Raw genomic sequence first — 23,109 nt, 5'->3', positions numbered from 1 at the left:
TGGCTTGACCAGTTTGCATTCCCACCAACAGTGTGTTAGTGTCCCTTTTTCCCCACATCCTCGCCAGCATCTGTTGTTGGTAGATTTCTGTATGTGAGCCATTCTAACCGGGGTGAGGTGAAACCTCATTGTGCTTTTGATTTGCATTTCCCTGATTGCTAGTGACCTTGAACATTTTTTCATGTGCCTGTTGGCCATTTGGATTTCCTCTTTTGAAAAATGTCTATTGAGGTCCTTGGCCCATCTCTTAAGTGGGTTGTTGGTTTTGTTTTTGTGGAGTTTCTTGATCTCTTTGTAGATTCTGGTTATTAATCCTTTATCTGTTGCATAGTTTGCAAATATTTTTTCCCATTCTGTCGGTTGTCTCTTCACTCTCCTGACTGTTTCTTTTGCAGTACAGAAACTTCTCAATTTGATGCAATCCCAATAGTTGATTTTGGCTTTGACTGTCTGTGCCTCCCGGGTCTTTTCCAGAAATTCTTTGCCTGTGCCAATATCTTGAAGGGTTTCTCCAATGTTCTCTAATAACTTAATGGTGTCAGGACGTAGATTTAGGTCTTTAATCCACGTTGAGTGGATTTTTGTGTAAGGTGTAAGGTAGGGGTCTTGCTTCATGCTTCTGCACGTGGAAATCCAGTTTTCCCAGCACCATTTATTGAATAGACTGTCCTTGCTCCAGGAATTAGTTTTAGATCCTTGATCAAATATAAGTTGGCTGTAGATGTTTGGGTTGATTTCTGGTGTTTCAATTCTGTTCCATTGGTCTATCCATCTGTTTCTGTACCAGTACCATGCTGTTTTGATTACAACTGCCCTGTAGTATGTCCTGAAGTCTGGTATTGTGATGCCTCCGGCTTTGTTTTTGTTGTACAAGATTGCTTTAGCTATTCGAGGTCTCTTGTGCCTCCATATGAATTTCAGCATCATTTTTTCTAGATCTGCGAAGAATGTCTTTGGTATCTTGATTGGGATTGCATTGAATCTATAAATTGCTTTTGGGAGAATGGACATTTTGATGATGTTGATTCTTCCAATCCATGAGCATGGAAGATTTTTCCATTTTTTGGTATCCTCTTCTATTTCTTTCTTTAAGGTTTTGTAGTTTTCATCGTAGAGATCTTTAACGTCCTTGGTTAAGTTTATTCCAAGGTATCTGATTGTTTTTGTAGCTATTGTGAATGGGATTGATCTTAGCAGCTCTTTCTCAGTCATGGCATTGCTTGTGTATACAAAGGCTGTTGATTTTTGTGCATTGATTTTATATCCTGCCACTTTTCCAAACTCCTCTATGAGTTCCAATAGTCTCTTAGTAGAGTTCTTCGGATCCTCTAAGTACAGAATCATATCGTCTGCAAAGAGGGATAGTTTGACTTCTTCCTTCTTGATTTGTATTCCTTTGATTTCTTTTTCTTGTCTGATGGCTCTGGCTAAAACTTCCAGAACTATGTTAAATAGCAGTGGTGAGAGTGGGCATCCCTGCCTGGTGCCAGATTTCAGTGGAAATGCTTCCAACTTCAAAAAAGTCTTTTATGAGCTGGTGTTGTGGCACAGTAGGTTAAGCAATGCCAGCATCCCATATCGGAGCACCAGTTAGAGTCCTGGTTGCTCCACTTCTGATCCAGTTCCTGCTTACGTGTCTGGGAAATCAGCAGCAGATGGCCCAAATGCTTGGACCCTGATCCTCTGTAAGAGACCACAGTAGAGTTCCTCCTGGCCCAGACCTGGTAGATGTGGCCATGTGGGAAGTGAACCATCAGATGGAAGGTATTTCTCTCTCTTTCTCAGTCTCTTTCTGTGCTTTGCATTCCAAGTAAATAATAAATAAAATAAATAAGTTTTTAGATAAGCCTTTTAATCAATGGAATAGAAAACTGAATTAATGTATACCTGAAAGCCACGGAGGTATGGGGATCTCACTGTTTCTGCTGTTTCACAGATAGACCCCAAGTCATAAAGTGAAGCGAATCATAAGTACAGCTAGCCTGTTACCTTGTCTATGTGAGTCACTACACATATTGACATTTCATCCTATTTCTTCCATCTGTCCCAAGAGCTCCTTAGTATCATACAGAGATCATTTATGATATAGAGCATCAAATTTGGATAGGACCACATATTTATAACGTCCTTAGCAGAAATAAAACATCATTAGCTTGTTAATAAACCACCATTGAAAGTCATTTAATGGGGCCTGGCACTGGGCGCAGAGCCGGTGGAGGCCGCTTCCCGCCTCCAGGGGGCAGTGCCGGGTCGATCCCGAGCAGACCGTTCTGCATCCTGGCCCCCAGGGCTCTTGCAGGAGCAGTGAGCAGACCAGAGGGCGGCCGTCACTCCAGGATGGCTTTGCCGGCGAGAGCCTCTTTAGCCGGCTGCGGCGCTGGGCCTGGGGCCCCTGCAGCGTTGGCAAGACCATGTCGTCCAGTGGCATGAGGGTCAGCAGAAGGAGGCGCTCTGTGACCACTGCACCGCCGGGACTCTCGGCGTGAGCACCTTCACCAGCCCTGGGCGGCCCCTCCGGAGAGTGGTGGGGGCAGTGAGCAGGGTAAGGAGGAAATCCGCGGATCTGCTGGGCTGAGAAACACTAAACACGAATCCGCTCCAACCGCTGGAAAGCAAGGCTCCACTCAGGGAAAAGGGAGAAGACGTATTTTTTAAGTTATAAAACCCCCTCGAAGCTCCCTCCATTTCCACCTTAATCACTGCAGAATCCATCTGGTACCAGGCGTTGCTTCTGCGGTTGATGAACAAGATGGAAAGCCTTGCTACGCTCGGGTCAGGGGGTTCATTTCACCCGGGACCAGCTCTGGCGTGGCGCATTTCCACTCTCCCTAGCCCCAGAGACCAGCACGATCCTGCATCTACATCACAGGGACAGAAGATCTTCGAGGAAGACAGAATACTTGGAATTTGTCACAACTTTCTGAGTATTTCAAGTCTCAGCCATCACCAACCACGAGAAGGGCAATGTTTGGACTCACGTTGGACCTGCTTCTGCAGTAACTATCACAGAAACCGCTGCCAACCACTTACAGTTTAAAACTTAGAAAGGGTGGACGACTGATACAGCCAAGTAGGCTGCCAGTTGCGTAGCCCGCATCCCATATCAGAGGGGCTGGGTTCAAGTCCTGGCTCAGCTCTATAGTCCAGCTTGCTGCTAAAATTTTTAGCTGGAAAAATGACTAAAAGGTTTTTTTTTTCCCCCTAGTAACCAGTAATCATTATTTTCTTTATTACTGGTCATTTAGAGAATTAAGAGGAATAGAAAAGAATGAAATGAAGTTAAATACTGCTTTCTGCATGTATGTGTTCACAGACAAAGGCTGTATTGCCCAGGGAGAGCATTAAGAACAGGTAGTATTTATTCTTTTTCTCCATAATTTATTGGTAGAAACTCATAAAATGGGATTATATTTTTCTATGAGAAATTATTATGATTTAGCTTTCTGACCAAGGTCTGAGTCATATGAAATATAGCTGTGACTGACATTCCTAGCATGTCCAAGAACTAGCCTAGTGTGTGCCAGCATCCCATATGGGCGCCAGTTCGAGTCCTGGATGCTTCACTTCCAATCCAGCTCTCTGCTATGCCTGGGAAAGCAGTAGAAGATGGTCTAAGAGCTTGGGCCCCTGCACCTGTGTAGGAGACCTGGAAGAAGCTCCTGGCTCCTGGCTTCAGATTCACTTAGCTCTGGCTATTGCAGCCATTTGGGGAGTGAACTAGATGATGGAAGATGTCTCTCTCTCCTCTCTCTCTCTCTCTCTCTCTGCCTCTACCTCTCTGTAATTCTGCCTTTCAAATAAATTAATAAATATTTAAAAATAAAATTTAAAAATACTACGATACATATATACCCTTAAAGCATAAACATTACTTTTTACCCACTCCAAATATACAAGCTTAAATGAATTTTAATAAGACACATTATTTTAAAAGGCAGCTATAATTTAAAATTTAAGTGTTTTAAATAAAAGACATTATAAAATATTTATTGTAAAACACTATTTTCTCTTTAAGATTTTATTTTATTTATTTGAAAGACAGTCACAGAGAGAGGTAGAGGCAGAGAGAGAGAGGTCTTTCATCTGCCAGTTCACCCCCCAAATGACTGCAATGGCCAGAGCTGAGCCTGATTTGAAGCCAGGAACCAGGAGCTTCTTCCAGGACTCCAGTGTGGGTGCAGGGGCCCAAGGCCTTGGGCCATCTTCCACTGCTTTTGCAGGCCATAGCAGAGAGCTGGATTGGAAGTGGAGCAGCTGGGTCTTGAACTGGCGTCCATATGGGATGCCGTCACTGCAGGCTGGGGCTTTAACCTGCTGCACCACTGTGCCAGCCCCATAAAACACTATTTTCCTCAGCTGATATATTACTTGAATGTGACTTACAAATATGATGAGGTAGCCTTTGCCATCCAACTTTTAAAGATGTTTAAAGTGAAAATACCAATCCATGGCATTTAAAAAAGCAGAAGACATCACAGGAATCAAAAGAAAAAATACCACTGAAATTATATAATTTGTATATATATATTTTTTTATTTTTTGACAGGCAGAGTGGACAGTGAGAGAGAGAGACAGAGAGAAAGGTCTTCCTTTGCCGTTGGTTCACCCTCCAATGGCCGCCGCGGCTGGCGCACCGTGCTGATCCAATGGCAGGAGCCAGGTACTTCTCCGGGTCTCCCATGGGGTGCAAGGCCCAAGCACTTGGGCCATCCTCCACTGTACTCCCGGGCACAGCAGAGAGCTGGCCTGGAAGAGGGGCAACCGGGACAGAATCCGGTGCCCCAACCAGGACTAGAACCTGGTGTGCCGGCGCCGCTAGGTGGAGGATTAGCCTAGTGAGCCGCGGCACTGGCATAATTTGTATATTCTTAGGCATTTCTCCTGAAACTTACTCATAAGTAAGGTCTTGAACAAACATCACTGAAAATATCTGTCTATCTGTGTATCTACTTATCTACTTCCTACTTACTGTGAGTCTGACAGGTCCAGAAGTATCAACTTTGCCATGTTTTCCAGGAGTTTCCTAGTAACATACAGAGATCATTTGTGAAGTTACACCATAAAATTTGGACAGTTTCATATATTTACATATTTTTTCTTTAGCAGAAAATGTTACCTCTGCCCAGGAACACCAGCATTTCCTGCTTTTCCAGGGTTTCCAGGGTGTTTCTATAGAATAAGTTGAAACTATTCTAAAATTCAATCCATTTGCTAAATACTTTTAAAATCCTGTTTAATTAAACATACTAGAGAAATTATAATTACTCATTTACTCATATTTGATCACTAAAATTAGAGCAATGGCGACTTTTTTTTTTTTTTTTTTTTTTTTGACAGGCAGAGTGGACAGTGAGAGAGAGAGAGAGAGACAGGGAGAAAGGTCTTCCTTTACCGTTGGTTCACCCTCCAATAGCCGCTGCAGCCGGCGCACCGCGCTGATCCGAAGCCAGGAGCCAGGTGCTTCTCCTGGTCTCCCATGCGGGTGCAGGGCCCAAGCACTTGGGCCATCCTCCACTGCACTCCCGGGCCGACTGGAAGAGGAGCAACCGGGACAGAATCTGGCGCCCTGACCGGGACTAGAACCCGGTGTGCCGGTGCCACAGCTCAATAGGCTAATCCTCCGTCTGAGGCGCCGGCCCAATGGTGACTTCTACAATAAATCTACTTAGGGTTTATTTTAGGACACAGGCTTGTTCACAAAGAATCAAAATAATTTTATATTTTTGTTCTTTTTATTGAGAAATTGGCAACTTCAAAAAGGGTATTTACCTTTCAACTGTTCTTAGATTTCTTTTTTTTTAACTTTTTTATTTTATTTTATTTTATTTGTCTTTTAATTTTTTTTAACTTTTATTTAATGAATATAATTTTCCAAAGTACAGCTTATGGATTACAGTGGCTTCCCCCCCATAAAGTCCCTCCCACCCGCAACCCTTCCCTTTCCCACTCCCTCTCCCCTTCCATTCACATCATGATTCATTTTCGATTCTCTTTATGTATAGAAGATCAGTTTAGCATACATTAAGTAAAGATTTCAACAGTTTGCTCCCACACAGAAATATAAAGTGAAAAATACTGTTTGAGTACTAGTTATTGCATTAAATCTCAATGTACAGCACACTAAGGACAGAGATCCTACATGAGGAGTAAGGGCACAGTGACTCCTGTTGTTGACTTAACAAATTGACACTCTTGTTTATGGCATCAGTAATCACCCTAGGCTCTTGTCATGAGCTGCCAAGGCTATGGAAGCCCCCTGAGTTCACCGACTCTGATCATATTTAGACAAGGCCATGGTCAAAGTGGAAGTTCTCTCCTCCCTTCAGAGAAAGGTACCTCCTTCTTTGATGACCTGTTCTTTCCACTGGGATCTCACTCGTGGAGATCTTTCATTTAGGTTTTTTTTTTTTTCCCCAGAGTGTCTTGGTTTTCCATGCCTGAAATACTCTCATGGGCATTTCAGCCAGATTCGCATGCCTTAAGGGCTGATTCTGAGGCCAGAGTACTGTTTAGGACATCTGCCATTCTATGGGTCTGCTGTGTATCTCACTTCCCATGTTGGATCGTTCTCTCCCTTTTTTATTCTATCAGCTAGTATTTGCAGACACTAGTCTTGTTTATGTGATCCCTTTGGCTCTTAGTCCTATCATTATGATCAACTGTGAATAGAAATTGATCACTGGGACTAGTGAGATGGCATTGGTGCATGCCACCTTGATGGCATTGAATTGGAATCCCCTGGTATGTTTCTAACTCTACCATTTGAGGTAAGTCAGCTTGAGCATGTCCCAAATTGCACATATCTTCCCTCTCTTATTCCCACTCTTATATTTAACAGTGATCACTTTTCAGCTAAGTTTCAGCACTTAAGAAGAATTGTGTATTGATTACAGTATTCAACCAAAAGTATTAAGTAGAACAAACAAAAAAAATACTAAGAGGGATAACATATTAAGTTGCTCATCAACAGTCAGGGTGAGGGCTGATCGAGTCACCGTTTCTCATAGTGTTCATTTCACTTTAACAGGTTTCCTTTTTGGTGCTCAGTTAGTTGTCACCTATCAGGGAGAACAAGTGGTATTTGTCCCTTTGGGACTGGCTTATTTCACTCAGCATAATGTTTTCCAAATTCCTAACAGGGATCACTTTTCAGTTAAAATTTAAACACCTAAGAATAATTGTGTGTTAATTACAGAGTTCAACCAATGGTACTAGAACAAAAAAATACTATAATGGATAAAGCATTACATTGTACATCAACAGTCAGGACAAGAGCTGATCAAGTCACTGTTTCTCATAGTGTCCATTTCACTTCAACAAGTTTCCCCTTTGGTGCTCAGTTAGTTGTCGCTGATCAGGGAGAACATATGATATTTGTCCCTTTGGGACTGGCTCAACTGTTCTGAGATTTCATCTCTATGTGCATTGAAACAGTCAATATAGTTTATGTTGCAGGAACCAGATTGCTAAATTCAGAAGAGGATAAGATCAAATGTGACTTATCAGTAATAATTATAGTTTTTTCTTTTTTATTATTTTTAACCTTTTATTTAATGAATATAAATTTCTTGAGCACTTCTTTAGGAATATACTGATTTTTCCCACCAAACCCACCCTCCCCCAAATTCCCTCCCCACTTCCTCCTCCTCTCCCATTCCCAGTCCCATTCTCCATTAAGGTTCATTTTCAATTAACTTTATACACGGAAGATCAATTCTATACTAAGTACAGATTACAAGTATCTGCATACCCACACACACAAAGTATAAAAACTGAGTAATAATCATATTTTAATAAACCTGTCACCAGGGCAGAAAAGGATTTATCAGAATGAGCACACTATTTGTAATAGAATCTAATATGCTTGTTTAAAGTTGTATTGGAAAAGAAACTTTTTAATATATCAAGCTAGAAGCTATATAAACAAACTTTTCAATGTGTTTCTTTCTTATGAACATCATAGTAATTTTCCCAATAAAAATTACTGCAAAATATGGAACTCAAAAAACTGGAACTCATTAGATATGAGCAATCTTGGAAACACTTTTCACACAATAACTTTCAAGACTGACCCACTGAGGTTATTTTTAGCCAAATTATCATTATAATTCCCTAATAAGTACCCCTATATTTCCTCAAACTGGTTGAAAAATATTTAGATATCAGTCATTATTCAACTAGCTATAAAATTCTATGATGTGGGCCACAAAGATATGACTTTACTGTTTTTAAAAAACACTAAAATTTATTTATTTATTTATTTATTATTATTATTTTTGACAGGCAGAGTGGATAGTGAGAGAGAGACAGAAAGAAAGGTCTTCCTTTGCTGCTGGTTCACCCTCCAATGGCCGCCATGGCTGGCGTGCTGCGGCCGGTGGACCGTGCTGATCCGAAGGCAGGAGCCAGGTACTTATCCTGGTCTCCCATGCGGTGCAGGGCCCAAGCACTTGGGCCATCCTCCACTGCACTCCCTGGCCACAGCAGAGAGCTGGCCTGGAAGAGGGGCAACCGGGACAGAATCCGGTGCCCCGACCGGGACTAGAACCCGGTGTGCTGGCGCCGCTAGGTGGAGGATTAGCCTATTGAGCCGCAGTGCCGGCCAAAACACTAAAATTTAACATATTACAATAATTTCCCCTTTAACATTTCAATATCTAAATTGTATACTAATGTTTGTCTTTCACTTTACAAACATCTTACTTTTCATTTCTCTGATTTGGATAAGCCACATTATTTGTTTCATTGTATAATAATACATGCTGTTTCTTTGGCCCTCTTAGTTGGATTATATGAAAGGATCATAGTTGTTTCATTGCCAGTTGTCCTTAAATTGGGCCCCTGCCAAGCCTAAGGTAGCAGTAGAACCCGTGGGATGATGTTGCTGGACTCAGAATACTCTTCATGCCACAATCTCCGGTTGCAGAATTTCTGCACATCCATCACTGTTAGTTTATTTCCCCCCTCTTCTGAACCTCCACAAAATCTAGATTTTTTTTTACTACATTTATGAGTTTTTTTCTGCTTATGACATATTAACATTTAACACAGCAGATTAATAATGAAAACCCAGGAACAGCCCCATACCAGGCACTTCCAAGTTAAGCAGAGAATAAGAAAAATCTTACTTCTGCAAAGTTAGATTTTAACATGCTGTTGGATAAGTATTCAGGTCCTTCAAGCCCACATCTGTGTATATAGCAGTACTACTTATAGATTTTTTTTTTAGGTTTTATTTTATTTATTTGAGAGGAAGAGTTACAGAGACAGAGACAGAGAGAGAGAGGTCTTCCATCTGCCGGTTCACTCCTTAAATAGCCACAATGGCCGGGGTTGGGCCAGGTCGAAGCCAGGAGCCAGGAACTTCATCTGGGTCTCCTATGCAGGGTCCCAAGCACTTGAGCCATCTTTCACTGCTTTCCCAGGTGCATTAGCAGGAAGTTGGATTGGAAGTGGAATAGCTTGAACTCAAACCAGAGCCTCTATGGGATGCTGGCATGGCAGGAAGAAGCTTAACCTTCTATGCCACAGCACTGGCCCCTACATTTAGATTCTTGAAACAAATTAAATGAGGGAGGAAAACTGGCTCCAATCTACTGCACTTGTAGGATTTGTTCTGTTTCAGTTTAAACCTGGGCATTTCAATCCCATCAATGTACCACACAATTAAAACTTGATGCAGTCATCAGAGGATTAACCAAGTTATTTCCTAGTATCCCTAAAGTATCCCAATGTCAGTTAAACCGTGCTGCAGGATTCAGTGAGTTTTCCAAATGTGTGTGCCTCACTATAGAAATGTATCTATAGAAATACATATCTCCATTACAGAACAAGAAATTGTTTCCTTGTTACAGGAACAACAAAACAAACAGTGTTTCAAAGTATAACAAGTGATTTGTTTGCGAAAATTCAATTCCTGGTCAGTGATGCCACCGGCCAGTGGATGAGCTGGAGGGCCCAACCCAGGTGAGCTGGGGGAGAGATCTAATGTGGAGCCCTGGCTACCACCCCAAACATTCCCTGCCCCCTCCCCACCAGAGATTCCAGCTCACCTGTCCCCATGCAGTTTCAACAGTCAGAGAGCACAAGTCAGGCTCAAGAGCCACCCAGACCTGACCAGTGCAAGAGGCCCACAACCCTTCCTGGTGCCCAAGCAGGCTAGGTCCCACCACAACCCCCTCAGGCCCTCACCTCCCCACCCACCAGAAACCTGCTTAGCAGTGCAGGTCTGTATTTGGCTCAAGTGCATCCCACTGTGGCACCACAACCTGCACATGCAGCTTGTGGACAAGCCCTGACCACTAAGGCCACAGCCTAGAGGAGCTGCAGCTCCATGCAAACCAGCACAGGAGACACCCAAACCCTTTTTCCTGGTGCTGAATATAAGCACCAGGAGTAGCTGTCCCTTCCATCAGCAATAGATATACCTTAAACCCAAGCAGAAGGTCTCCATAAACAAAAATCCCTTGTGGGTGCTGAAGACCTGTGGAGGAAGCCCACAAGTTTCTGCAGAAGCAAACCCAGATGCTGCAGGAGGAGACGGTGGCCACAGAAGCCGCTGTGGGACTTGTACTGGACCAGGAGTCTCCGGTCTGTCACTGGAGGGCCCAGCCCAGAGTCACTCACACCCCTGTCCTGGGAGGGAATGCCCCAGATCAAAGTTCAGTGGCCCCAGCAGGAACGCTGCTGCATGTGAAGAACCCTGAGCCATTGGCACCTGAGCATACCCCATCCTGACCAAGCACACAGCTCTGGTGGGAGGAGGCACTCCACATGCACATGGTTCTAGATGGGACACAGGAAATTAGGGGCAAGTGGGGCTCCTGGAGTGGCTGGCAGAGACCCCTTCACTTGCTCCCACCCCTTAGGCCTCAACCCCTAGACCAGCACATCCCCCTGATGTCTGTCATCTCGCTTTGCAGAGGAGCTGAAGTCCTGGAAACCATCAGCCTGGCTCCCAGGATGGAAAGGTGGCCTGTAGCTGCTGCACAAGGTCTTCAGGTGGTTGACACAGGCCCTGAGGAAGTGATGCTGTATAGAGGCAGCTGCCCCGCATGGTGATCCATGGCCTGGACCCTGTGCCCTCCTAAAGATACTGCACCTTCCCAGACTTGGGGTGGGGCCTGCCAGCTCCAACAGTCTTGCCCCAGACTTCTTTTTTTTTTAAGATTTATTTATTTGAGAGATAGAGTTACATAAAGAAAGAGGGAGAGACACAGACAGAGATGGAAAGACACAGAGAAATGTCTTCCATCTGATGGTTCACTCCCCAGATGGCCGCAATGGCCAGAGCTGAGCCGATCCAAAGCCAGGAGCCAGGAGCTTCTTCTGGTCTCCCATGTGGGTGCAGGAGCCCAAGCACTTGGGCCATCCTCCACTGCTTTCCCAGGCCATAAGCAGAGATCTGGGTGAAAAGAATAGCACCCAGGAAACGAACCAGCACTGCAGGCAGAGGCTTAGCCTACTATATCACAGCACTGGCCCCAGCCCGACTTTTAAGAGACCCCTCTCAAGAATCCTGGCCTCTGAGTAATTGCTCCCTACCCATGCTGCAGCCCTTGGGAAAACTGAAAATAGTGATGTTAGTACAAACAAGGTTGTCTGAGGAGAATGAAGTTTACCTCCTTTAAAAAACAGAAAAAAATATCAATTCCTTTGACCTTCAAGAAAGCATTTATTAAAGAAGAAAACATCTGGCCTACAAATCTCTAATGAACTGGAAAATTTTTGGCAACATGGAAGCAACAAGTCCATCTGTTTTATTCAAAACACTTTGATAGGAATGAAAGGATGCTAAAAAATAAAGCAACAGTAAAAGTAGAGCAAAGTGGGCAAGGTAACCTAATACTGACTTTGATTTCAACCCAAGACAGCGAATAAAAATGCAGAATGCCAAGTTAAGTTTTAACTCAGATGAACAAGTCACTTTTAGTACTTGTGTTTTTGTTTCCATGCAATAATTGGAAGATACTTATCCTAAAAATTTATCTTTATCTGAAATGCAAAATTAATTGGTTCCTATAATTTACCCAGCATATTATATCCCTATGCGGATCTAATCTAAAGGGACCTCAAATATTAAACTAATAGGACTTTAAAGATTAGTCTGTATCAACAAAACACATTAAATTCGTGTTATTATAAACTAAAATGCAAATAAGTATATATGATAAATTATTCATCCAGAGAGCCAGAGGACATGACAGAATCTTACCAGAACAGGATTCTGGCTAAAAAACAAAGACTCAGGAATTTTATAGTGGGGTGTGGAGGCTAGGAAAGGGATGCAGTTTCTGAAAGAAACAGTGTCCCTAGATGTTTGAGTTTAAGGAAGTTTCAGTAGACAACACCAGTACTAAAGAAAACCAGGAGGAGATGAAGTATCCAGTGTGAACAATTGTGTGCCCTGAGATTGCTAATGGAACTTAACTTGATGCTGCACTGGGAGCCACCCTCCTTTTACTGACTCACAGTCTTAGGTTTTTTGAATTTTTCTTCTTTATTTTCCTAGCCCAAGCTCATTCTAGGGATGTAAGGCCTCACATAAAGAAAGAAAGCAGAGGCCGGTCTGTTGGCATAGCAGGTTAAGCCACTGCATCATATATCAGAGTGTGGGTTGGAGTTCCAGGTGCTCTGCTTCTGATCCAACTTCCTATAAATGTACCTAGGAAAGCAGTAGAAGATGGATCAAATACCTGGGCTCCTGCAACCCATGTGGGAGACCAAGATGGAGTACCTAGCTCCTGGCTTTGCCCTGGACCAACCCTAGCTCTTGTGGGTATTTGTGTAGTAAATCAATAGATGGAAGATCTCTCTTCTCTGTTTCTACTTCTTTGCCTCCTTGCCTTTCAAATAAGTAAATAAATGTCTTAAAAAAGAAAGAAGGCCTGTGCATACTTTCATAGGGGTATATATTGAGACTGGGGCTAGGGCCAGTGGTAGTAAGACAATAACTTCAGTGAACAGATCAGATGCATGGGGACCCTAGGAACGTACTACTCCATTCACAATGAGTCCTCAGTGAAAGCAAGGACTCGTTTGTGAAATGACTTAGACATCGTCTTTCAGCAGGCATGACATGGCTTTGGCACATATTTTAAAGATGGCACTAGAGTCTACAGAACAATTGGATGTGACGATTCTCACATTGTAAAGCGTATTTAAAATGTCAGCTCAGCTACATATTTTGTCTTGTTTGTTTGTTCCTACGTTCAAAACTCAGTTTGAGCAGTATAAGTAGGAAGGAGCTGAACCTACATGAAGAGTGTCCTCTGTATCAGGCACAGTGCTACAGATTTGCATAGATTACCTCATATAATTCTCAACAAAAGCTCATGAGAACACATTCTTTGGATGGGCCAGGTGAATGCCCATGGCCAGTCATTTATTATAGCCCAGTCTTGCAAGTGAAACTCCTTTGTCAATTACTGCCAAAGGAAAACTAGAAGGGAAGGTTAAGCCAATGTGCCATGTTGTGTGACATTTATTCTTTCATATTTACCCAATTAGTTAGCTAGCATAATCCTAATATTCTCCCACTGTATTGCTGGAATTTATTCCAAGTTCCTGAGAAAAAAAAAAAACAAATTCTGACTTACTGACAAATATAACTCATCTCTGCAGATTACTTTAAATTCATTCCCACATAGAAGCCAAGTAGTCTGCCTGCCCAGTGCTTTAAGGACTGTGTGAAAAACTAGGAATGAGGCAGAGAGGTGGAGTGGTGGCCAGCATTGTGTAAAAGAACAGCTAGCTGTCTGACAACCTCTGACAAACTTTAACTTCCCTTTGTTTACAACATTCTGTTATTTATTATTCTCAGGCACTCTGTCCAAGAGCAGACTTTCATTCAGTTTAATGCTTTCTTTTTGCATCTATTTCAATTTTTCTTCTATTTTTAAAAAAATTGTTTAAGTTATACAAGATTCATATATTTCATAAATACAGACTGAGGAACATAGTGATACTTCCCACCCTTCCTACCCTCCCTCCCGCCTACATTCCAACCCTTCTTCCTCCCCCTCCCCTATTCCCATCCTTAATTTTTACAAAGATCTATTTTCAGTTTACTTAATACTTGTAAGGTTAACCCTACACTCAGTAAAGAGTTAAAAAAAAAGTATGAAGAAAAAAACACTGTCCCTCAACAGAAGAGACAAAGACTGTAAACAATCATTAAATCTAAAAATGTCCATTTCACGCCAAAACATTTCATTTTAAGTATTCTATTAGTTACCCCAGATCAGAGAAAACATATGATATCTTTTTGAGACTGGCTTATTTCACTAAGTATAGTGATTTCCAGTTGCATCTGTATCAGGCGCAGTGCTACAGATTTGTTGAAAATGACAGGATTTCACTTTTTTTTTTTTTACAACTGAGTAGTACTCCATAGTAACTATATACCATAATTTCTTTATCCAGTCATCATTTGGTGGACAGCATGGTTGATTCTGTATTTTAGCTATTATGAATTGAGGTGCAATAAACATGGGGTACAGATAACTCTTTCAGATTCTGATGTCTTTCCATTTAGGTAAATTCCTAAAAGTAGTATGGCTGGGTGATAAGGTAGATCTATATTCAGATTTCTGAGGTATCTCCAGACTGTCTTCCACAATGGCTGTACCAGTTTACATTCAAACCAGCAGTAGATTAGGGCACCTTTTCCCATACATCCTTGCCAGCATTTGTTTTTTGTTGACTTCTGTATGAGAGTCAATCTAACTGGGGTGAAGTGAAACCTCATTGTGGTTTTGATTTGCATTTTCCTGATCCTGAGCATTTTTTCCAACTGTCTGTTGACCATTTGAACTTCCTCTCTTGAAAAATTCCTGTTCAAACCTTTTGGCCATTTCTTAACTGGATTATTTTTTTCTTGTTAAATTTCTTGAGCTCTTTATAGATTCTGGATATTAATCCTTTATCAGTTGCACAGTTTGCAAATAGTTCTTCAGTTCTGTCAGTTGCCTCTTTACTTTGCTAAGTGTTTCTTTTGCAGTGCAGAAGTCTCTAAGACTGATGTAATTGCATTTGTCAATTGTGGCTTTGATTGCCTATGCCTTTGGGGTGTTTTCCAAGAAGTCGTTGCCCATGTCAATATCTTGCAGAGTTTCCCCAATGATCTCTATTTTGATGACACTGGGTCATAAATTTAGGTCTTTGATCCATTTTGAGTGGATTTTTGTGTAAGGTGTAAGGTAAGGATCTTATTTCATACTTCTGCATATGGAGATCTAGTTTTCCCAGCACCAAGAAACAAGAAACTGTTCTTGTTCCAGGCATTGATTTTAGCTCCTTTGTCAAAGATAAGTTGGTTGTGGATGCGTGGGCGGATTTCTGGAGTTTCTATTCAGTTCTATCGCTGTGCATGTCTGATGTCTGTTTTTGTACCAGTACCAGGCTGTTTTGATTATAACTGCCCTGTAGTAAGTCTTAAGATTTGGTATTGTGATGCTTTAGCTTTGTTTTTGTTGAATAAATCAGTTTAGCTACTTGAGGTCTCTTGTGTTTCCATATGAATTTGAGCATTATTTTTTCTAGATCTGTGAAGAAAGTTGTGGGGAGCAACCCGGACTGGACTGAGTTACTGGAATTAAGACTTATTCTATGCATCTGCTCTCCCACAATATGGCACTGGGAGAGGAGAAAACAGCTTCTACGCAGCTGCCTCTTGCCAACTTGAGTGATGACCTCCAGGAGCTGATCCTGCTCCTGATTGGAGGAGAGCAGCGTACTCGGCGTGTGGGCAGCCGAGTTAGGATTGGCGGAGGAGGACTATAAAGGAGGAGAGAGACGGCATGCACCAGGAACATCTAAGGGGAACATCTATCTGAAGGAACACCTGTGCAGCCCCTGAGAGAGCCGGCCGGCGGTGTGCCGCTCCCCCGCGGAAGTGGGGAATGTGGCAGGGGGAACCGCCCTTCCACGGAGGTGGAAGGGTCGGTAGCCAACCCGGGAAGAACCAGCAGCAAACCCGGGGAGGGCCGAGCAGACGAAAGAACAGCGCAGGGTCCTGTGTCGTTCCTCCACGAAGAGGGGGAGCGACATAATGGTGCCGTGACTCGGATATGAAGCCTAGGCAGGGTTTAGTGTCGTTCCTCCATGAAGAGGGGGAGCAACAGAAAGTCATTGGTATTTTGATTGGGATCACATTGAATTTCTAAATTGCTTTTGGTAGTATGGACATTTTGATGTTGATTCTTCCAATTCAGGAACACGGAAGATTTTTCCATTTTTAAATGTCTTATTCATTAGTGTTTTATAATTTTTATTGTAGAGATCTTTGACATTCTTGAATGCATTTATTCCAAGGTATTGAATTTTTTTGAACTGTTGTGAATGGGATTGATTTTAGAAGTTCTTTCTCAGTCATGGCACTGTCTCTGTATATAAGGCTATTAATTTTTCTGTGTTAATTTTATATCCTGCTACTTTACCAAACTCTTATGAGTTGCAATACTCTCTAGGTGGAGTCTCTTGGATCCTCTATATATAGAATCATGTCATCTGCAAATAGGGATAGTTTTATTTCCTCATTCCCAATTTGTATCCTTTTGATTTCCTTTCCTGCCTGATGGCTCTGGCTAAAACTTCCAGGACTACAATGAATAGAATGGTGAGAGTGGACATCCTTGTCTTGTTCTGTGTCTTAGTGGAAATGCTTCCAATTTTACACATTCAATAAGTTGCTGGCCATGGGTTTGCCATAAACTGCTTGGATTGTGTTGAATAATGTTTCTTCTATACCCAGTTTGCTTAAGGTTTTCATCATGAAAAGATGTTGTATTTTATCAAATATTTTCTCCTCATCTATTGAGATAACCATATGGTTTTTGTTCTTCAATTTGTTAATGTGATGTATCACATTGATTGATTTGCAAATATTGAACCATCCCTGCATACAAAGAATAAATCTCACTTGGTCCAGGTGAATGATCTCTCTGATGTGTTGTTGGATTTGAATAGCTAATATTTTTTATATTTTAATATAAATATTAATATATTAAAATATATAAGATATATTTTAATTTGAGGATTTTTACATCTATGTTCATCAGGGATATATAGTTCACTTTATTGGATCTTTATCTGGTTTAAAAATTAAGATGATGCAGGTTTCATAGAAGGAGTTCAGGAGGATTCCCTCTTTTTAAAATTGTTTTTGAATAGCTTGAGAAGAATTGGAGTTAATTTTTTTAAATATGGTAGAAATCAGCAGTGAAGCCATACAGTCCTGGGCTTTCTTTGTTGGGAGGGTCTTTATTACTGATTTGATCTTTGTCTTGGTTATTGGTCTGTTTAGGTTTTCTATATCTTCATGACTCTATTTTGGTAGATTGTGTGTCCAGGGATCTATCCATTTCTTCTAAGTTTCCCAATTTTTTGGCATACAGCTCTTTGAGTAATTCCTAATGATTATTTTTATTTCTGTGATATTTGTTGTTACATTTCTTTTTTTCATCTTTTATTTTATTGATTTGGGTCTTCTCCCTCTTTGTTTTGGTTAGTTGGGCCAATGGTATATCATTTTTGTTTATTTTTTCAAAGAACCAGGTCTTTGTTTTGCTGATCTTTTGAATTTTTTGTTTTAATTTTGTTTCTTTCTTCTCTGATATTACTTCTTTTCTCATACTAATTTTGCATTTTGTTTGTTGTTGTTTTTCTAGTTCCTTGAGATGCATTGATAGCTCATTTATTTGGTACCTTTCCAATTTTTTCATGTAGGCACAATTGCTATAAACTTCCCTGTTAACAATGCTTTTGCTGTAGCCCATTGTCTTCATTCATTTCCAGAAATTTTTTTCTCTTTTGATTTCTTCTATGACCCATTGTTCATTCAGGAGCATGTTGTTCAATCTTCTTGTGTTTGCATATGGTTTAGAGATTGTGCATGCATATGTATTATTTCTTGTATTGTTGACTTCCAGTTTCAATTCAGTTTGGTCAGAGAAGATGCATGGAATGATTCTGATTTTTTAAAATTTGCTGAGATTCGCTTTAAGTCCTAGAATACAGTCTAATCTTAGAGAAAGTTTCATGCACTGATACAAAAATGTGTACTCTGAACTGTGGGGTGAAAAGTTCTGTAGATATGAGTTAGGTCCATTTGAGCCATACTGTTGATTAACTCTGCTGTTTCTTTGTTGATTTTCTGTCTAGTCGACCTGTCCATTGATGAAAGTGGGGTGTTGAAGTCCCTTGTTACTATTGTACTGGAGTCTATGTCTCCCTTTAGATCCATTAACATTTCTTTTAAATAGCCAGGTACCCTGGAATTGGTCACATCTTCCTGTTGAATTGATATCTTAATCATTACATAGTGCCCTTCTCAGTCTTTTTAACAGTTTTAGTGTTTTTTTTATTTGACAGATAGAGTTAGACACTGAGAGAAAGAAACAGAGAGAAAGGTCTTCCTTCCGTTTGTTCACCCCCCAAATGGCCACCACAGCCAGCGCTGCGCCGATCTGAAGCCAGGAGCCAGGTGCTTCTTCCCAGTCTCCCATGTGGGCACAGGGGCCCATGCCCTTGGGCCATCCTCCACTGCCTTCCCAGGCCACAGCAGAGAGTTGGACTGGAGAGGAGCAATTGGGACTAGAATCCGGTGCCCATATGGGATACCGGCGCCGCAGGCGGAGGATTACCCACAGGTGGAGGATCAACCAAGTGAGCCACGGTGCCAGCCCCCAGTTTTTGTATTAAACTCTATTTTGTCATGTTAGGATGGCTACATGGGGCTGGTGCTGTGGCTCACTTGGTTAATCCTCCTCCTTGTGGCATTGGCATCCCATATGGTGCCAGGTTCTAGTCCCGGTTGCTCCTCTTCCAGTCCAGCTCTCTGCTGTGGCCCAGGAGGGCAGTGGAGGATGGCCCAGTGTTTGGGCCCCTGTACCCACGTGGGAGACCAGGAGGAAGCACCTGGCTCCTGGCTTTGGATCGGCATAGCTTCAGCCATTGAGGCCATTTTGGGGGTGAACCAATGGAAGGAAGACTTTTCTGTCTCTCTCTCACTGTCCATATCTCTACCTGTCAAATAAAAAGGATGGCTACATCTGCCTTTTTTTGCTTTTCATTAGCATGGAATATATTTTTCCATCTTTTCACTGGATGTCTGTATGTATCTTTGTTGGTGAGGTGTGTTTCTTATAGGCAGAAAATAGATGGGTCATGGTTTTTAGTCCATTCATCCAGTCTGTATTCTTAACTCGAGAGTGTAGGCCATTTATATTCAAGGTTAATATTGATAAGTAATGACTTGGCCCTGCCATTTTCTCATAAATATTCCCTTGTTTATTTTAGATTTCTTTTGTACTTTTCCTGGGAAATTCTGTCTTCACATTCTTTCATAATGATGATTATCCTTCTGTGTGTCTGTGCATAATACATATCCTTTTTTTTAAAGATTTATGTTTATTTGAAAGGCAGAGTTAAAGAGACCCAGAGGCAGAGAGAGAGAGAGAGGTGCTGCATCCACTGGTCCCTCCCAAATAGTCACACCAGCTGGAGCTGGGTCGATCCAAAGCCAGGAGCAAGGAATTTCGTCCAGGTCTCCCATGTATGTGCAGGGGCTCAAGGACACGGGCCATCTTCCACTGCTTTCCCAGGTCATAGCAGACAGCTGGATCAGAAGTGGAGTATCTGGGACTGAAACCTGTGAGAATCCAGCATTGCAGGTGGTGGCTTTACCTGCTACACCACAGGGTCTGCTCCATAGCACATCCTTAAGCACTTTTTTAAGGATGAATGAGTGGTGAAAGATTCTTTCAATTTCTGTTTGCTATGGAAAGTCTTTATTTCACCTTCATTCATAAATGAGAGCTTTGCAGGGTACAGTATTCTGGGTTGACAGTTTTTTTTTTTTCTCTTAAGACTTACACTGTCTCTCCATTCTCTCCTAGCCTGTAAAGTTTCTGATGAGAAGTCAGCTGAGTCTAAATGGAGATCCTCTGAATGTAGTTTGGTGCTTCTCTCATGCACATTTTGCAATCTTTTCTTTATGTTTTACTGCTGAAAGTTTGACTACAATGTGTCATGGTGAAGATCTTTTCTGGTCACTTCTATTAGGAGTTCTATGTACTCCATGTACTTGGATGTCCCTTTCTTCTTTTTTTTTTAAAGATTTATTTATTTATTTGAAAGTTAGAGTTATACAGAGAAAGAAGGAGAGGCAGAGAGAGAGAGAGGTCTTCCATTCACTGGTTCACACCCCAATTGGCCACAACTGTCAGAGCTGTGCTGATCTGAAGCCAGGAGCCAGGAGCTTCTTTCGAGTCTCGCACATGGATGCAGGGGCCCAAGGACTCAGACTATCTTCCACTGCTTTCCTAGGCCACAGCAGAGAGCTGGATTGGAAGTGGAGCAGCCAGGACTTGAACCAGGGCCAAATGGCATGCTGGCACTGCAGGTGGTGCCTTTACCAGCTACGTCACAGTGCCCGCCCCTGGATGTCCCTTTATTTCTCCAAATTGGGGAAATTTTCTGTAATTATTTCACTAAATAGCCCTTCCAGTACATTCTCTCTTTCCACACTTCAAGAACTCCTAAGACCCGTATGTTGTGTTATTTGATAGTATCCCATAAATCTCCAACACTGTTTTTAATTTTTCTAATTTATTCTTTTTGTTGTTGTTCTGACTCAAAAATTTCCAAAGATTTCTCTTGTAGCTTGGAATTTTTTTCTTCTTTCTCACAAAGTCTGTTGTTAAGGCTTTCCACTTCATATTTATTTGCTTTATCGAATTCTTCATTTCTAATTCATTTTGATTTCTCTTTAAAATCTCATCTTCATGGAGAAAATTTTCATTCATGTTATGTTTGGTTTTCTATAATTCATAGATTTGCTTCTTCTTGCTTCTGAGTAATCCTATGATTAATCTTTTGAATTCCATTTCTGGCATTTCCTCAATCTCTTCATCTTCACATTCTAATATTGAAGTGTTGTTGTATTCCTTTGGGGAGGTCATGTTGTCTTTTTTATTATTATTTCTTGAATTTCTGTGTTTGTTTTTTGGCATTTGTGGAGACATTGGTTTTTCCCTCTGTTGGCTTTTATCTTTGAACTATGTCTCCGTTGTTTAGTGGGATGCCTGCTCTTTTAGTGAATACGCAGAGGTGTATGTTGGATGTGGCCAGGAAGCTATGTTCAGTGCTCCAGGATGGGGTGAGTATCCAGGGTGATGCCCAAGTTTGGCGTGGTAGATCTTCTTTTGTTAACAGAATGGGGGTATGGTCATCTCCGTTGGTGTGATCACATCCTCACCTCCTCTCCTCTAAGATGATCAATGCATGGGTGCACCTGTTGGTACAACCATATGAACCACACAAATGATCTGTGCAGTCCTCACTCAAAGCATTGATCCTGTTGCAATAACCTACCCCAGGCAACCAGGGAGCTCCGAGTGTTTGGAGCCACACACAGTGATTGTCCAGCGACCCATCCATACCCTGCGCCCTCTTGAGCAGACAGAGAGTCCCCAGAGTCTCAACACATAATACTCCTACAGTCACAGGGTGTTGAGGGTCTGTTTTGTCCCACCAGCCTGTCTGGTCCACAGAGAGGCAGATGTTGCCAGAACCAGCTGCCTGTGACTGCTATGCCTTAGAGGCTTGAGCCCTAGTGTCTATAGCTTGGGGTGCCTCACAGACCTAACTGGATGCCCAGCCCCCTGTCAATCCTTCCAGCCAGACTTGAAGTCAGTGGGGGAAAGTGCATTTTTCCCTTCTGCTAGAATCTCTCATTCACACACATCACAAGACTCATTGGCCAAATGGTCCCTTCTGCCTGCCAGTTACACTGGAGCTGTTGCCACCAGTCCTGCTGAGAAGATGGCATCTTGTCTCAGCCAGCTGCTGTGCACATCCATAAGGGCTTCCGCCGCAGCCATTTCTGCTCAAATTGCTACTGCCCTCTCTCAGATGGCTGCCGTGTACCATTGTGGGGAGGATGCGGTGAGAGAAATGTGTCCTTTTTTTTTTTTTTTTAAACTGGGTCAGTGGGTACTCTCTCCCCCCTTAGCACTCCAGGCCAGACTCATGCCACACTCTCCTTCTGGCTATATCACTAGTAGCACAGGTTGCTGCAGTTTGATCCCATCTCAGTATCCAAAGCTGGTGCTTTCTCAGGCCCTATGCTGCCAGAGTTGTGTGTTTTGTCTGTGTTCATGGTACATGGCTACACCTTCCACACAGGTCCATGCCTTCCTCCTTCTTCCATAGAATTTCAACTGTGGTTTTCTGCTAATTCTCCCCTGAGAATGCACTTCGTACACTTTTTTTCCCTACTATTTATCCCTAGCCTAGAGCAGTACATCATACCCTATTCCGCCACCTTTGAATCTCATTTGCATCAATTTTCTGCTAATATTGTCATAACACAACAGATTATTTGATGTTATAATTACATGATTATAAGTGATTGTTTTAGTTACATATCACATAATTTCATTTCCCTGTTTTCCTTTTTTTTTTTTTTTCATTAGGAACAATTAGCATACTCTAGTCTTTCCTTCATGAAAAATAAGTTCCAGGGATGGGCATTTGACTCAGCTGTTAGGCCACTACTTGGGACACCTGTGTCCCATATCAAAGTGTCAGGCTTCTAATCTCAGCTCCACTACCAATTTCAACTTCCTATTAATGCACAACTTGGGATGCAGCACGTGATGGCTCAAATACTTGGGTGACTGTCACCCATGTAGGGGGCCCAAGTTTGAGTTCTGGGCTCCTGAATTCAGCCAGGCCTATCCCTGGCTATTTTGGATACTTGAGCAGTGAAATAGCAGATGGGAAATCTCTTTATGCTCTTTCTGCCTTTCAAATAAATAAAATGAGTAAATATATAAGAATGTAAGGGTAATTTCCATACTTTTAAATTTGTGAAATGTCATTCTTCCCTTTGGTACACATACAATCAAAGAGAGTTAAATATATTAACTGGAAATTTCCTGGAAATTTACATTTATAAAGACAGGCATGAAATACAAACTGTTGGTTTAAAGGCTAAATTTAAAGGAAATAAGTGTTAGAAAAATATAATTCTAGATTTCTAATTTTCCTTGAGGATTATTTTTTAATTCCATCAGTTTCAAATTAATAAAGGCCCTGGGGATT

General features: G+C 41.8%; 1 long non-coding RNA gene and 1 pseudogene across 1 annotated transcript in view; one reads left to right on the top strand and one right to left on the bottom strand.

Annotated features, from left to right (window-relative positions):
• LOC149126810 (uncharacterized) overlaps positions 1–23,109 on the bottom strand; it is a 75,718-nt gene that overhangs the window by 10,818 nt on the left and 41,791 nt on the right. The gene's annotated exons all lie outside the window — the stretch shown is intronic.
• On the top strand, positions 2,461–3,044 carry LOC127493152 (GATA zinc finger domain-containing protein 1 pseudogene; annotated as a pseudogene).

The sequence above is a fragment of the Oryctolagus cuniculus genome, chromosome 5 (genome assembly GCF_051225735.1).
Source record: "Oryctolagus cuniculus isolate XC-2025 breed Fujian yellow rabbit chromosome 5, ASM5122573v1, whole genome shotgun sequence".
NCBI lineage: Eukaryota > Metazoa > Chordata > Mammalia > Lagomorpha > Leporidae > Oryctolagus > Oryctolagus cuniculus.
This window is presented reverse-complemented; position numbering and strand designations above follow the sequence as displayed.